Source organism: Trachypithecus francoisi, unplaced genomic scaffold (assembly GCF_009764315.1).
Source record: "Trachypithecus francoisi isolate TF-2019V2 unplaced genomic scaffold, Tfra_2.0 Lachesis_group12, whole genome shotgun sequence".
Classification (NCBI taxonomy): Eukaryota; Metazoa; Chordata; class Mammalia; order Primates; family Cercopithecidae; genus Trachypithecus; species Trachypithecus francoisi.
The window spans coordinates 114921208-114937578 of record NW_022681457.1 but is presented as its reverse complement, the minus strand read 5'-3'; the positions used below and the strand labels follow the sequence as shown (position 1 = coordinate 114937578).

Genomic DNA, 16371 nt, shown 5'->3' with positions numbered 1-16371 from the left:
CAGCCTGACCAGAGTTCGACCAGCCTGACCAGAGTTCAACCAGCCTGACCAACATAGTGAAACCCCGTCTCTACTGAAAATACAAAAAATTGGCCAGGTGTCGTGGCAGGCACCTGTAATCCCAGCTACTCGGGAGGCTGAGGCAGGAGAATCGCTTGAACCCGGGAGGCAGAGGTTGCAGTGAGCCGAGATCATGCCACTGCACTCCAGCCTGGGCAACAGAGTGAGACTCCATCTCCAAAAAGGAGGCATGGTTTCTATAATTCCTTACTGCTCAGGAGTCATATGACCAGAGGTCACAAGATCTGTGACTTCCCGAGTTGCTCCTATAGATAACATCACTATTGTAGAACCTAGGATTGGTCTTTCGAGATGTTTTTCAGACTGATCCCCTCCAGACTCATGACTAATGACTCAACCAGTCCTGTAACCTCAGCCAGAGATAGATGGGCCATTTTCTACACCCTGTGGTTTTATCCCAAACCAATCAGCAGCATCCATCCCCGAGCCCCTGCCCACGAAACTGTCCTTGAAAACCCCCCTAACCTCCGAGCTTTGGGGAGACTGATTTCAATAGTAACTCCATCTTCCATGTGGCTGGGCTCGAATTATTAATAATTAAACTCTTTTTTTTTTTTTTTTTTTTGAGACGGAGTCTCACTGTTGCCCAGGTTGGAGTGCAGTGGCACGATCCCGGCTCACTGCAGGCTCTGCCTCCCGGGTTCAAGTGATTCTCCTGCCTCAGCCTCTGGAGTAGCTAGGACTACAGGCACCCGCCACCACGCCCGGCTAATTTTGTATACTTAGTAGAGACGGGGTTTCACCACACTAGCCAGGCTGATCTCAAACTCCCAACCTCAGGTAATCTGCCCGCCTCCGTCTCCCAAAGTGCTGAGATTACAGGCATGAGCCACAGCACCCGGTCCTAAACTCTTTCTTTGCTGCAATACCATGGTTAATAAATTTGTATGCCTTTTTTCCTTTCTTTTTTTTTTTTTTTTTTTTTGATACAGGGTCTCACTTATGTTGCCTGCGCTAGAGTGCAGTGGTTTTTCACAGGCATGACCACAGCACACTACAGCCTTAAACTCCCGGGCTCAGGTGACCCTGCTGCCTCGTCCTACCAAGTAGCCCTTTTCTCCTCTTAATCTGCCTTTTTTCGGTTGATTTGCATCAAACCTTCAGAGATGGAAGGAGAAGTTTGCCCTGGACCCCTGTAGTTTTGGCACGGTAAGCAGGATTCCAAAACCACTCTGCTCTTCTGGAAGCTGTAGTCAAGGGAACCTAGGGCCCAAGAAGCCAGCAGAAGTGTGAGAAATTCTTACCAGCCAGGCTACTGGCCTCTCTCTCTGTAGAGTGTGGTTGAGCAGATGGTGAAAATTACTGTTTATCTCTTTTTCCTCTCCAAAATCTTGATTAATGAGAGAAAAAGATTTGTATGATTTAGTCTTGGGTATAGCAACTCTGGTGTACTTTTTTTTTTTTTTTGAGACGGAGTCTCGCTCTGTCGCCCAGGCTGGAGTGCAGTGGCCAGATCTCAGCTCACTGCAAGCTCCGCCTCCCGGGTTTACGCCATTCTCCTGCCTCAGCCTCCTGAGTAGCTGGGACTACAGGCACCGCCACCTCGCCCGGCTAGTTTTTTGTATTTTTTAGTAGAGACAGGGTTTCACCATATTAGCCAGGATGGTCTTGATCTCCTGACCTCGTGATCCGCCCGTCTCAGCCTCCCAAAGTGCTGGGATTACAGGCTTGAGCCACCGCGCCCGGCCCTTTTTTTTTCTTTTAAACAGAGTCTTGCTCTGTCACCCAGGCTGGAGTGCAATGGTGCGATCTTGGATCACTGCAACCTCCACCTCCCAGGTATAAGCAATTCCCCTGCCTCAGCCTTCTGAGTAGCTGGGATTATGGGTGCCTGCCACCACGCTTGGCTAATTTTTGTATTTTTAGTAAAGACAGGTTTTGCCATGTTGGCCAGGCTGGTTTAGAACTCCTGACCTCAGGTGATCCACCCACCTCGGCCTCCCAAAGTGCTGGGATGACAGGCGTGAGCCACCGCGCCTGGCTTGGTGTGCTTTTTGGTATGAATATTCATATTGTCTGATCCTTTTCCCCCAGAAATAGTATTTTCCTCTGTCTTTGTCTTTCTGTCTTGTTCTGTCACAGACAAGGGCACCATAGGGTGGAACACAGACCTAAAACTCCTAGAGGTCCATTGTTCAAGCTGGCCCTGCATACTGGTCGGTTTTGCTGTTCTAACCAGGTCAGCTTCTATTTAGACAAATCTTGCTCGGAGTCCCCAAAATAAAAACCGGATAAGGTTTTGTGTTAGACAGTCCTTTATTTATTTATTTATTTATTTATTTATTATTTATTTATTTTTTTGAGACGGAGTTTTGCTCTTGTCGCCCAGGCTAGAGTGCAGTGGTGCAATCGGCTCACTGCAACCTTTGCCTTCCGGTTTCAAGCAATTCTCCTGCCTCAGCCTCCTGAGTAGCTGGGATTGCAGGTGCATGCCAGCGTGCCCAGCTAATTTTTGTATTTTTAGTAGAGACTGGGTTTCACCATGTTGGCCAGGCTGGTCTTGAACTCCTGACCTCAGGTCATCCACCCACCTCAGCCTCCCAAAGTGCTGGGATTAGAGGCATGAGCAACTGCGCCTGGCCCGCACATTTCTTGCATTGCTATAAAGAAATACCTGAGACTGGGTAATTTATACAGAAAAGAGGATTAATTGGCTCATGGTTCTGCAGGCTGTACAGGAGGCATGCTGCTGACATCCACCTGGCTTCCGGGAAGCCCCAGGGAGCCTTTACTCATGCAGAAGGCGAGGTGGGGGCAGGCACAGCACATGACAAGAGCAGACACGGGTGGGAGAAGGTGCCACGCACTTTCAAACAACCGATCTCATGAGATGTCACTCACTATCTCAAGGACAGCACCAAGGAGATGATGCTAAACCATTTATGAGAAATCCACTCCATGATCCAATCACCTCCCATCAGGTGCCACCTCCAGCATTGGCAGTTACAATCCAGCAGGAGACTTGGGGGGACAAATAGCCAAACTATATCAGGTTCCCTCTTGGATTGTTGTATGTCCTCGAGAGCTTGACTTGTGACAAGAGGGAGCACTCTCTCTTAGTCTTCATCATCCGGGGGGCATGATTTTGGGGTGACATCCAGTGTCCAATCTGAAAAGATTGGGAACCCCAAGACACACGAAATTTTAGGCAGGATACTCTCTGTTCTGAATGTGCCAAGCTCTCAGGGGAGTTTGAGAAAGTCCCATCTAAGGGGACTTTATCATCTCAACGCATGCTGCTTGGTTAGTCCCAGGAAAATCCCACCCTAAGAGGACCTACCCAGTATCACAGATTAATGCACCTGTGACTGGCAGCACCCCAACATGTGTATAGAAGTACCTTGGCCGGGCGCGGTGGCTCAAGCCTGTAATCCCAGCACTTTGGGAGGCCGAGACGGGTGGATCACGAGGTCAGGAGATCGAGACCATCCTGGCTAACACGGTGAAACCCCGTCTCTACTAAAAAATACAAAAAAAAACTAGCCGGGCGAGGTGGCGGGCGCCTGTAGTCCCAGCTACTCGGGAGGCTGAGGCAGGAGAATGGCGTAAACCCGGGAGGCGGAGCTTGCAGTGAGCTGAGATCTGGCCACTGCACTCCAGCCTGGGTGACAGAGCGAGACTCCGTTGCAAAAAAAAAAGAAGTACCTTATACACAAACACCATCCTTAACTGGCTGTGGCAACAAGAGTCTTGCCACCCAGGCACAGTGGCTCACGCCTGTAATCTCAGCACTTTGGGAGTCCAAGGCAGGTAGATCACGTGAGGTCAGGAGTTCAAGACCAGCCTGACCGACATGGTGAAACCCCGTCTCTACTAAAACTACAAAAAAATTAGCTAGGTGTGGTGGTGCACACCTGTAATCCCAGCTACTCGGGAGGCTGAGGCAGGAGGATCACTTGAACCCAGGAGGTGGAGGTTGCAGTGAGCCAAGATCGTGCCATTACACTCCAGCCTGGGTGACAGAGCGAAAACCCATCTCAAAAAAAAAAAAAAAAGAGTCTTTTACCATCTGAGCCTATTCCTGAGAGTGATCATTGAGACTGCCTCTTCTATGCTCATTCCAGAAAACACCCCTTGACTCTATGATAAAAACTTATTAATCCCAGCACTTTGGGAGGCTGAGGCAGGCAGATCACTTGAGGTCAGGAGTTCATAACCAGCCAGACCAACGTGGAAAAACCCTGTCTCTACTAAAAATACACAATTAGCTGGGCATGGTGGCTCATGCTTGTAATCCCAGCTACTCGGGAGGCTGAAGCAGGAGAGTCGCTTGAACCCAGGAGGCGGGGGTTGCAGTAAGCTGAGATCACACCATTGCACTCCAGTCTGGGCAACAAGAGCAAAACTCTGTCTCAAAAAAAAACAAAAACTTATTGCTAACCTGGAAAATTACCTCCTGGGCTTTCCATGAAGAAGTGGATTGGACTGAGTCACTATTAGAATAAATACATCATTGAAATTTTAATTATCCGTGGCTAAAAGATGGATATTTTAAATTAGAAAGACTTCTATATTTGAAAAATATTTTAGACCTCTCTCATTCCAAACAATTGCCTATTTGAATTTATGAGTGGCTGAAACTTTTTTTTTTTTTTGAGACAGGGTCTCCCTCTGTCTCCCAGGATAGAGTGCAGTGGCACAATCACGGCTCACTGCAACCTTGAACTGCTGGGCTCAGGCTATCCTCCTACCTCAGCCTCCTGTGTAGCTGGGACTACAGGGGCATCCCACCACCCTCGACTTTTTAATTTTTTTTAGAGATGGGGTCTCACTATGTTGCCTAGGCTGATCTTGAACTTCTGGGCTCAAGCAATCCTCCTGCCTTGGCCTCTCAAAGTGCTGGGATTACAGGCGTGAGCCACCATGCCCAGCCCAAACTTTTTAGAAAACACATATAATAGCTGGGCGAGGTGGCTCACGCCTGTAATCCCAGCACTTTGGGAGGTCGAGGTGAGTGGATCACTTGAGGTCAGGAGTTCAAGACCAGCCTGGCCAGCATGCTGAAACCCTGTCTCTACTAAAATTACAAAAGTTAGCCGGGCGTGGTGGCACATGCCTGTAATACCAGCTGCTAGGGAGGCTGAGGTATGAGAATCACTTGAACCCAGGTGGTGGAGGTTGCAGTGAGCCTAGATCACGCCATTGCATTCCAGCTTGAAAGACACAGCAAGACTCGAAAGAAAGAAAGAAAGAAAGAAAGAGAAAGAAAAGAAAAGAAAGGAGGGGGGAAGGAAAGAAAGAGGGGGAAAGAAATGAAAGAAAAAAGAACGAATGAAAGAAAGAAAGAGAAAGAAAAGGAAAGAAGAGAAAGGAAGGAAAGAAAGAAAGAGGGAGGGAGGGAGGGAGAGGAAGGAAGGAAGAGAGAAGAAGGAAGGAAGGAAGGAAAGGGAGGGAGGGAGGGAGGGGGAGGGAGGGAGGGAGGGTCAGTCTGGAGTTAGAAGGTTCAGTTGAATGGAGGTGACAAGGTAGGAGAAACTGACTCTACTAGGCTATGGACCCAGGTTCCCTGTCCTCTGCCTTCCCACCTATCACAGTAGCCGAACTGTCCATGCTCCCATCCCAGTCCACACCCCCCACCCTCCACCCACCACACCTGATCCCAGTCTGCTCAAGGACCCAGATCCAGCAGCCGCCCCACTCCCTCCTCTCCCTCTTCTTCCTCCTCACCGGGTTTCCTTTTTCCTAGATTATTCCCACTATCAGCTCGCAAACAGGCAGCCATTTTCCCTCCCATCTGGAGATAACTTTCTTTCTTTTTTTTTTTTGAGACGGAGTCTCGCTCTGTCGCCCAGGCTGGAGTGCAGTGGCCGGATCTCAGCTCACTGCAAGCTCCGCCTCCCGGGTTCACGCCATTCTCCTGCCTCAGCCTCCCGAGTAGCTGGGACTACAGGCGCCCGCCACCTCGCCCGGCTAGTTTTTTGTATTTTTTAGTAGAGACGGGGTTTCACTGTGTTAGCCAGGATGGTCTCAATCTCCTGACCTCGTGATCCGCTCGTCTCGGCCTCCCAAAGTGCTGGGATTACAGGCTTGAGCCACCGCGCCTGGGCTGGAGATAACTTTCTTTAGGATATTTGTCTTCATTGAACATTTTGTTTGTTGGGTTTTTTTTTTTTTTTTTTTGAGAGTTTGAGATTTTTCTCTTTTTATTTATTTTAGAGACAGGGTCTTACTCTGTTGCCCAGGCTGAAGTGCAATGGCATAATCAGCTCACTGCCTCAAACTCCTGGGCTCAAGCAATCCTCCTGCCTCAGCCTCCTAAGTAGCTAGGACCACAGGTACGCACCACCACACCCAGTTTTTAAAATCTTTTGTAGAGGCGGGGTCTTGCTATGTTGCCCAGACTGGTCTTAAACTCTTGGCCTCAAGCGAGTCTCCCAGCTAAGCCTCCCAAAGGGCAGGGATTACAGGCATGAGCCACCGTGCCAGACCACAAAATTTTTCTTTTTTCTTTTTTGAGATGGAGTCTCGCTCTGTCACCCAGGCTGGAGTAGAGTGGCATGATTTCGGCTCACTGCCACCTCCACCTCCTGGGTTCAAGCGATTCTCCTGCCTTAGCCTCCCAAGAAGCTGGGATTACAGACATGTGCACCCACATCCGACTAATTTTTGCATTTTTAGTAGAGATAGGGTTTCACCATGTTGGCCAGGATGGTCTCAAACTCCTGATCTCGGGCAGTCTGCCCACCTTGGCCTCCCAAGGTGCTAGGATTACAGGCATGAGCCACCACGCCTGGCAGATTTTTCAAAATATAATATCAAGTTGAGGGACAGCTCTCCCTCTTTGCCTTTCATTTATTTCCTTCACTTCCTTAGAAATTCAGTCCAGAAGGCACTGGGGGAGCGGCAAGCCATGCAGCGGCCCCCCTGGGTGGCCAGGTATGGCCATCAGACCCGTAGCCAGGTGAGTGTGGAAGTCACCCAGGAGGGCGACCTGCTGGGAGGTAACAGAGCCTGGCAGGGGTGGAAAGGAGGGAGTCCTGTCAGTGAGTCAGAGTGGAGTGAGAAAGGCAATTTGTGGGGTGTGGGAGCCCAAGTGGGGTGAGGGGGCACCTGAGACCTGGCACTGGTGACCAAGGGCCCTACCCCATTTTACTCTTCTCCATGGCGCTTACACTGTGCGAGGTGTTAGGAATGTACTTGTCTGTTTATGTATCATCAGCCCCGCCCATCCACCCACTAGAAGATCCTCCAGGGCAGGGACTTGGTCACTGCTGTATTCTCAGGGATACTGGTGGCATTTGGTAAAGTGCAGAATGAATGGGTGTAACCTGTAGTCCCGTCCCTTGACCATCTCAGACAGCGAGACTTGGCAACACCTGCATGAGGCGGCGGGCAAGAGAGAGAAGTGAACCTTGTTGGGGGTTTCTGCTTTGACCACAGAGGAGAGAGGGGGACAGCTTTCACTGAAGCAGAAAGGAAGAGTGAGCCAGGGGTGGGTGGGGAGTCGGGTTGGGGCAGATTCTATTTGCGGGGACCTGCAAGTGCCTGGATGGGGATGCCCCCTAGGCTGCTGGAGAGAGGGTCCGGGGCACAGGGCCGTAGAGCTGGGCAGGGAGGAGGGGAGGGTCAGCAGCAGGCTGAGCTGCCAGTACTAAGGCTGCAGCAGGCGGCTCTAGAACAATCTGCCACTTGCAATGCAGGAATTAAGAAAGGAGGCCAGGCGCGGTGGCTCATAGCTGTAATCTCAGCACTTTGGTAGGCCAAGGCGGGGGCGGATCACCTGAGGTCAGAAGTTCAAGACCAGCCTGGCCAACATGGTGAAACCCCATCTCTACTAAAAATACATTTAGCTAGGTGTGGTGGTGCACGCCTGTAATCCCAGCTACTCGGGAGGCTGAGGCAGGAGGCTCGCTTGAACCCAGGAGGTGGAGGTTGCAGTGAGCCGAGATCGCACCATTGCACTCCAGCTTGGACTACAGAGCCAGACTCCGTCTCAAAAAAAACAAAAACAAAAACAAAAACGGAATGGGAGGTTTGGAGGGACACAAAACACAGTTTCAACAAAATGAGCTTTGCTGACTCAGTACCTGCCAGGGTTTACGCTCATTTCCCCATCCCTGGAGGAAGCGGGCAGGAGAGAAAGTGAATTCCGCGTTCCCAGTCCCGAGAATGCGGCGGAAACCACGCGGCGCCGCCGAGCGGGCAGCAGGGGGAGCCGCTGAGCCGGGGGCTGAGGGTTGCAGGCGGCTGTGGCCTTGGCCAGGCATCGCCACCAGGTGGCGCCACGCGCTTTTTCCGGGCGCCCAACCCGGAGGCCGCGAGGTAGGGGAGCGGATGCCCAGGGGAGAAGCGCGGCTGGGCGGCCTAAGGCTCCCGGCACCCGGACTCGGTCGCGGCCTCCTTGCCTCCTGCAGGGGTGGTGGCAGCACAGAGGCGTGCACCTCCACAGCCGGCCCCACACCCGCGGAGACTGAAAGCCGTGCACGAGGCTGCGAGCAGGAGCATCCAACAGACTAGGGTTTGAATCCCTGGGCAGCTGCCTGCACGAAGGCGCGCGGCCTCGCCCCTCTCCACCTCAGACCTAGCGCCTGTGCAGTGGGACCATTTCACTGATCTCACAGGGCGGCTGTGAGGATTAAATTAGGTGACAGTAGTGGTGATGATGATAACATGTGTACTGAGTTCTCGTCCAGGTCTGGCGAGGTTCAGGGCACTTCACAGATATTAACTCATGATTCTAGTTCCCTGTGATGCTGGGATGGCTGAGGACCAGGGCTGAGTCTCCTGCACAAAGGGAAGGGCGGCCAGGCCTCTCTTATCGTGGCCACATTCACCGCTGGCCCCGGGTGCTGTTGATGCTGAGGGATGATTGTGCCCAAAGGCAGTAGAGAGAGGAAGGGCCTTCAATGCTGAAGGCCGGGGGGCCTCTTGTTTCTAGTTCTGCAACCCCGCAGCCCACGGTGACAGGGAGCAGAGGCTGCGGGTGGCAGAGCCCCACTGTCGATCTGAGAACAGTGGAGGAACCACGGAGGCAGACAGCACCTCCCGCAGGAGCCAGGGGGTTGAGGCTGCAGTAAGCTGAGATCGTGCCACTGCAATCCAGCCTGGGCAACAGAGAGAGACGCCTGTAATCCCAACACTTTGGGAGGCTGAGGCCAGTGGATCACCTGAGGTCACGAGTTTGAGATCAGCCTGGCCAACATGGTGAAACCCTGTCTCTACGAAAAAATACAAAAATTAGCCGTGTGTGGTGGCGCATTCCTGTAACTCCAGCTACTCAGGAGGCTGAGGCAGGAGAATCGCTTGAACCCGGGAGGTGGAGGTTGCAGTGAGCCAAGATTGCGCCACTGTGCTCCAGCCTGGGTGACAGAGTGAGACTCAGTTTCAAAAATAAAGAAAGAAAAATATTCTTCTTTTAGAGCAGAAACATCCAGTCTCACAAAGCCCAAAGATGCCGTTCTGAAATATACTAGAAGGATAGCTCAAACACTCACATTTTCTGGGGTTCACTCTGTGTCAGGCTCAGTTACAAGCAGTTTATTTTATTTTATTTTTTTGAGACGGAGTCTAGCTCTGTTGCCCAGGCTGGAGTGCAGTGGCCGGATCTCAGCTCACTGCAAGCTCCACCTCCCAGGTTTACGCCATTCTCCTGCCTCAGCCTCCTGAGTAGCTGGGACTACAGGTGCCCGCCACCTCGCCCGGCTAGTTTTTTTTGTATTTTTTAGTAGAGACGGGGTTTCACCTTGTTAGCCAGGATGGTCTCGATCTCCTGACCTCGTGATCCGCCCATCTCCCAAAGTGCTGGGATTACAGGCTTGAGCCACCGCGCCCGGCCAAGCAGTTTTACATATATGAATTAATTATTTCCAACAACAATTCTAAAAGTTGAGCACTGGCCTCTGCTGTGGTCTAAGCAGCCCCAGAGCCTTCTGGGAAAGGCACCCCTGCTGTGGATGGAGGATGGTTCTGTGGTGGGTGAGTGGAGGCCACAGCTCAGCTCTGGGGTTTCGGCCTCAGTGACCGGGCAGAGTGCCTTCCTTGCCTTCCTCACATGGAGGTGGCTCAGAGTTGGTGGCCCTGGTGAGACTGGTTGGAGGTGTGTTGAGTTTGAGGGCTCCGTGGAATGTTGGGGGGATTTCCAGAGGCAGCTGGAGGGGAAGAGGTGGTGGCCAGGGTGGAGGAGTGGGTGGTGAAGGAGAGATGAGCTGCGGTCAAGACCAGGGTGACCCTGGGCAGTAAGGGTGATCCCGAGGACTCAGATCCCCCAGGGCCCCGGAAGCAAAAGGTTGGGTGGTGGGAACTCCATGGGAGGGTCCCCAGAAGCCCCTGTTTACCGTCTGTGGTCTGTCCTGGGGTGGGGCAGGCAGGGCGAGGGGGCTTCATGACCCAAGTGAGGGGTGGGCCTGGGTGGGGGGTATTTTCAGCGGGTTCTCTCCCCACTGTCACCCCAGTGAGGCCACCTGAGGTCACCTCTTCCCCGGGGGGTCTCAGGCCACTGGCACCTCTAAGGCCTGGGGCTGCTGTGAGTTTCGGCCCCGGGAGGAAAGGGTGAGTCTGAACTCACTTGAAGTTCTGAGTCCTGGGGCTTCAGGGCCACACCTACCTGAGTTTGTGCTGGGGGTTGGTGCCCTCCCTCTGCGGTTGTCAGCAGGGTGCCTTCTCCCCAGGCTCCTTCTCCTCTTCTCCAAGAAAGAGGCCGGGGCACCTGTCCTCCCAGCTCACACATTCCACGAACCCCCGGGGAGGACGGTCCTCAGCAGCTGACCCTCTCCCCTTTCTTACCACCAGCCGAGAATGAGGATGTGCTGAGAAGCCAGAAACAGCACTCCCTGCCCCCCATCCCCACCCACCGCGCTCAGAGGCCTAGAACAAAAACATACCACAAATAGAAATCAAAGCCTGAGAAAGAATCGAGGAGCCATGACCCCGCCGTGGGAAAGGCTGTGTGACCTTGGCCAAGTCACTTCACTTCTCTGAGTGCACCTGCCTGTCTATAAAATGGGGTAATGATCTCAACCTTGGGGAGCTGCTGGGAGAAGGTGAGCTAAGATGTCAGAGGCTGGGTGCAGGTGTGAAGTTCAGTCTGAAAACAAAGCCCCTCGCAGCAGGGTCCTCGCTGGACTCCCCGCTTGCCCTGGGCTCTCCCACCCCCGCAGCCAGACCGGGACTGCCCCTGACCACTTTCCCGTAAGGCTGCGGTGGACGGGCTGCCACACTTGTCTGGGGAGCGCTTCTGCAGTCTCGCTCTCCACTTCCTGTTTTTCTCCCCAACGAATTTTGCGCTATTACCCTTTCATGGGGTGAGGGGCGAGTGGGGGCGGAGGCGGAGGCCTGCCTGGGAAGGAAGCCCTGGGGTCGGAGGCGCCCAGGACGCCACGAGGTTGTGAGAGGAGTGTGCTTTGCGCTCTGCAGGCTCCAGCTCAGAGTAGCTGAGGATGCTAAGGAGGCTGGGGGCTGGCCCATGGGGGGAGCAGAGGAGTCCTCAGTGCGGTCCTCACTCTGGAAACAGCATTTTTCCCTAGGCTTGAGAATGACTCCAGGGATGGACTGATCCAGGCTGGACCCACATCTGTCCGGTGATACCAGGGGCAGAGGGACCACTCTGACAGGTGAGTCCAGCCTCCCTACTCCCCGGAGGCCGTCAGGCCTTGGATCATGGACTGCAGGGTCACTCGGCGTCAGGCCTCTCCTTGAAGGGTGTGAAGGAGCTGTTCCTGCACTGGCTGGGATGTGGACACTTGTCCTTTCTCTTCCTCGGCTACAGCCCCCTGCCCCTGGGCAAAGCATCACCTTGCCCCTTCATGACCACATCATTCATGTATTCCTTCATGACTGGCGACACCCTCTGGGTGCCAAACACAGGGAGGCAGCCCAGGAGCCAGTCCAGATCCATGCAGAGTCACTCAGGAGCAGCTGAGTGAATAAGAAATCACAGTTGAGTAGACTGAGTGCTGGGAGGGGGATGATACAGCCTGCAGTATGAGGAGGGGCTCCTTGGGGCAAGGGGGCCAAAGCAGGTAACATCTGTGCACGGCCCGAATTCTACTGAGTAGTTAGCAGAGAAAGTGCACGTGTGTGTGTGTGTGTGTGCAGGACAGGGCAGAAGGAAGTGTGGGGAAGGGCACTCCAGGTAAAGGGAACAGCATGTGCAAAGGCCCAGAGTCAGACAGTGAGCCTGGAATGTTCTGGAGCTACAGGTCCCGGCTCTTGGCCCAGCAGGGAGGGCAGAGAGGGGAAGTGATGAGAGGTGACCCTGGGAGGCTGGCTGGGTTGGCTCCATTCAGATGATTGGTCACCCAATTGTTCGAAAGCTGTAACTTCACCCTGTACCCCAGGACAGAGTTCATGCCCCAGCCTAAGCTCAGAAACCAGCTCCCTTTTGCTCAAGCAGGAAAGGGGACTAACTTTACAGCAGAGATGCAGGGTGCTCTTATCAGACCCAGAGCTGCAGACAGCCCAGGGACACTTCTCAGCACCACTCACCTGTCTGCCCCCATCTGCCCACCTGCATCACACCTGCCAAGCTGCTACCTCTTGGACCCCTTCACCCAAAGAGAACTATGTGTAGTCTCAAGCCCACTTCCCTGAAAAGGACTTGATCAGCCTGTGTTGGAGCCAGGCCTCCCTTCCAGTCCGTTCAGCTAGCTGGTGGTCCAGTGTGAACACTAAGCATCTGTCCTCATGGGTACATGACAAAGGGTTACCAGAAAGGGGTCAGACCAGCCGGGCACAGTGGCTGGTGCCTGTAATCCCAGCACTTCGGGAGGCCAAGACAGGCAGATCACTTGAGGCCAGGAGTTCAAGACTAGCCTGGATAAATGGTGAAACCCCATCTCTACTAAAAATACAAAAAATTAGCTGGGCATGGTGGCAGATGCCTGTAATCCCAGCTGCTCAGTAGGCTGAGGCAGGAGAATCGCTTGAACCCTGGAGGTGGTGGTTGCAGTGACCTGAGATCGTGCCACTGCACTCCAGCCTGGGTGACAGTGTGGGTGACAGAGCAAGACCCCAACTAAGAGAAAAAAAAAGGGAGGGGGGCAAGTTGGCCTAATGGCCTTCAGGCCAGTGGTGTCCATTCTAGTTCATTCCATTCTGGTCCTGCCCAGCACACAGGCCCTTGCCCAACTCCTTTGGCTTTTCGCAGATATCCCTATTCCAGTTGTCCTTGCTTTACCTGGTCCTGCCACACCTCAAAGTCAACCTCAAATATCTCTCCCCTGTCAACTGAGGTGATCCAAGCCATGTCACTATGTCAAACTGTTGCATTCAGGGCTCTATTCTCAGAGCTGCCATCTTCATCTGATACCCTCCCTCCCTCCCTCCCTCCCTCCCTTCCTTCCTTCCTTCCTTCCTTTTTCTTCCTTTTTAATTTTTATTTATTTGATTTTTTGAGACAGAGTTTTGCTCTTGTTGCCCAGGCTGGAGTGCAATGGCGCGATCTCAGCTCTCCACAACCTCTGCCTCCCAGGTTCAAGCAATTCTCCTGTTTCAGCCTCCCGAGTAGCTGGGATTACAGGCATGCACCACCACGCCCAGCTAATTTTGTCTTTTTAGTAGAGATGGGGTTTCTCCATGTTGGTCAGGCTGGTCTCCAACTCCCAGCCTCAGGTGATCCGGCCGCCTCTGCTTCCCAAAGTGCTGGGATTACAGGCGTGAGCCATTGCACCCAGTTTCTTCCTTTTTTGTAAAGAGACAGGGTCTCAGCTATGTGGCCGGGTTGGAGTGCAGTGGCTATTCACAGGTGCAAGGATAGTGCACTATAGCCTCAAACTCCTGGGCTCAAGCAATCCTCCCGCCTCAGCCTCCCAAGTAACTGGGACTGCAGCCATGTGCCGTTATGCCCAGTTGCCCGCTGTTTCTGCTGAATCTCCTCTCTGGTTGCTCTCCAGGATCCTCTCAACAGAGGAACAGATCAATTTAACCTCTCCTACCATACTTATCTATAGAGCAAAAATGTGGATGCAGTATACAAAGCACATGCCACAGCATTCCAGATGGGTCGGGTACATTGAACATTAGGAACAAGGTATCACCAGGGATTTGCTCTGTGGCTACCTTCCTTGGCCCCTTTGTCGACAGATGTGACTACCCCAAGTTCTGCCCATGGAGAAGGAATCTCTAGATCCCTTCTAGTCTAGAGTCTCTCAGACCTACCCTTGAGAGTTTCTTGGGAAGGCGGCTTCTAGGAGGTGATACAGTCACCTTAGCAACCCGATTCCTGTTGGTGCTGGTACTTTGGCTTAGGAATTCTCCAGGTGGATGAGATATCACAAACCCCAATTTGTCTGGCTTGGTTTCCTGATTTTCAACTCTCGTAAAACGCCAGTTGGTTGCCTGTAACTTTTATTTGGGATCATGCCATTTACCAACAATCAATGTCACTCTTGTTGCCCAGGCTGGAGTGCGATGGCGTGATCTTGGCTCACTGCAACCTCTGCTTCCCGGGTTCAAGTGATTCTCCTGCCTCAGCCTCCCTAGTAGCTGGGATTACAGGCGCTCACCACCAGGCCCAGCTAATTTTTTGTATTTTTAGTAGAAACGGGGTTTCACTATTTTGGCCAGGCTGGTCTCGAACTCCTGACCTCAGGCGATCCTCCTGCCTCAGCCTCCCAAAGTGCTGGGAATACAGGCGTGAGCCATCATGCCCAGATAATGTCATGACGTCTCATGCAGTTGACCATTCAGCCTTAGACTGGGTCGTGTCCCCAAGGTTCGGGTTTCTTAGCAGCAAATATGAAGGCTAATTTCTTCTTTCAGCATAAGAGTGAAAAGAGGAAATAATCATCTGGCTTGGGATAGAAAGATTTTTTTTCTCTAATTTCTCTTGGAACGCTACCCCTGCCTGCCCTTCTACCACTGGACAATAGGAGATACCATCATGTTTGTCTGGGAAGAGGAAGTACTTAAGAGGGACCAGAGACCAGAGGTTAAGGGTTGTGTGCTCCTGTGGCTCTTTCCAGATATTCTCATTCCAGTTGCTAGGCTCACATTCTTTTTTTCCTTTTTTTTAGACCGGGTCTTGCTGTTGCCCAGGCTAGAGTGCAGTGGCGTGATCTTGGCTCACTGCAACTTCTACTCCGGAGCTCAGGTGATCCTCCCTTCTCAGCCTCCTGAGTAGCTGGGACCACAAGTGTGTGCCACCATACCTGGTTAATTTTTGTTTTATTTATTTATTTATTTATTTATTTATTTTGAGACGAAGTCTCACTCTGTCACTTAGGCTGGAGTGCAGTGACATGATCTCAGCTCACTACAGCCTCCGCCTTCCAGGTTCAAGCGATTCTCCTGCCTCAGCCTCCTGAGTAGCTGGGATTACAGGCATGCATTACCAGGCCTGGCTAATTTTTGCATTTTTAGCAAAGACAGGGTTTCACCATGTTGGCCAGGCTGGTCTCGAACTCCTTACCTCATGTGATCCACCAGCCTCACCCTCCCAAAGTGCTGGGATTACAGGCGTGAGCTACCACGCCCGGCCCTAATTTTTGTATTTTTTGTAGAGATGCGGCCTCACCATGTTGCCCAGGCTGGTCTCAGACTCCTGAGTTCAAGTTATCTGCCCTCCTTGGCCTCCCAAATCGCTGGGATTACAGGCATGAGTCACTGCGTCCAGCCTCCAAGTTTCTTAAAGCTTCAGCCTTTGACTCCTATGAGATCACTGAAAATAGTTTAACTGATCTATTAACGCAAAACAAGAACTGACAGTGTCCCATCCAAAAATAGGAAAACCTCATTGCCCCTCACTCTGCATCGAGTCAGCTAGTTTCATACTTTCTTTGAAAAATTGTTTCTTAACACCCCACTTCTGACACCAATATCTGTTATATTTGGGATTTTTTTGTTTTGAATAATAATATCCAACTCAAGAGATTTTATACTGAGCTATTGCCTTCCCAAAATTTGTGCTTACCCAGAACCTCAGAATGTGATCTTAATTGGAAATAAGGTCTTTGCAGATGTAATTAGTTGAGATGAAGTTACATTGAACTTGGGTGTCCTTGTAGGAAGAGGGAAATTTACACCAGGCGTGGTGGCTCACGCCTGTAATCCCAGCACTTTGGGAGGCCGAGACGGGTGGGTCACCTGACGTCAGGAGTTCGAGACCAGCCTGGCCAGCATAGTGAAACCCCCTCTCTTAGCCAAGCGTGGTGGTGCACTCCTGTAATCCCAGTTACTCAGGAGGCCGAGGCAGGAGAATAGCTTGAACCTGGGAGGTGGAGGTTGCAGTGAGTCAAGATTGCACCACTGTACTCCAGCCTGGGTGACAGAGCAAGACTCCGTCTTGAAAAAAAAAAGCTACAGGAACCAGGAGCTGGAAAGATGAGAATTTTGTTTCTCATCTGTGTCTCTCTC

General features: G+C 52.2%; 1 protein-coding gene across 1 annotated transcript in view; it reads left to right on the top strand.

The window, feature by feature from the left end:
* The first annotated feature begins 11384 nt into the window (after positions 1-11384).
* Positions 11385-16371, top strand: part of PIK3CD (phosphatidylinositol-4,5-bisphosphate 3-kinase catalytic subunit delta) — a 99712-nt gene continuing 94725 nt past the window's right edge. Inside the window, exon 1 of the mRNA XM_033228454.1 lies at positions 11385-11630. The gene's annotated coding sequence lies outside the window, so the exon portion shown is untranslated. The remainder of the gene's footprint in view (positions 11631-16371) is intronic.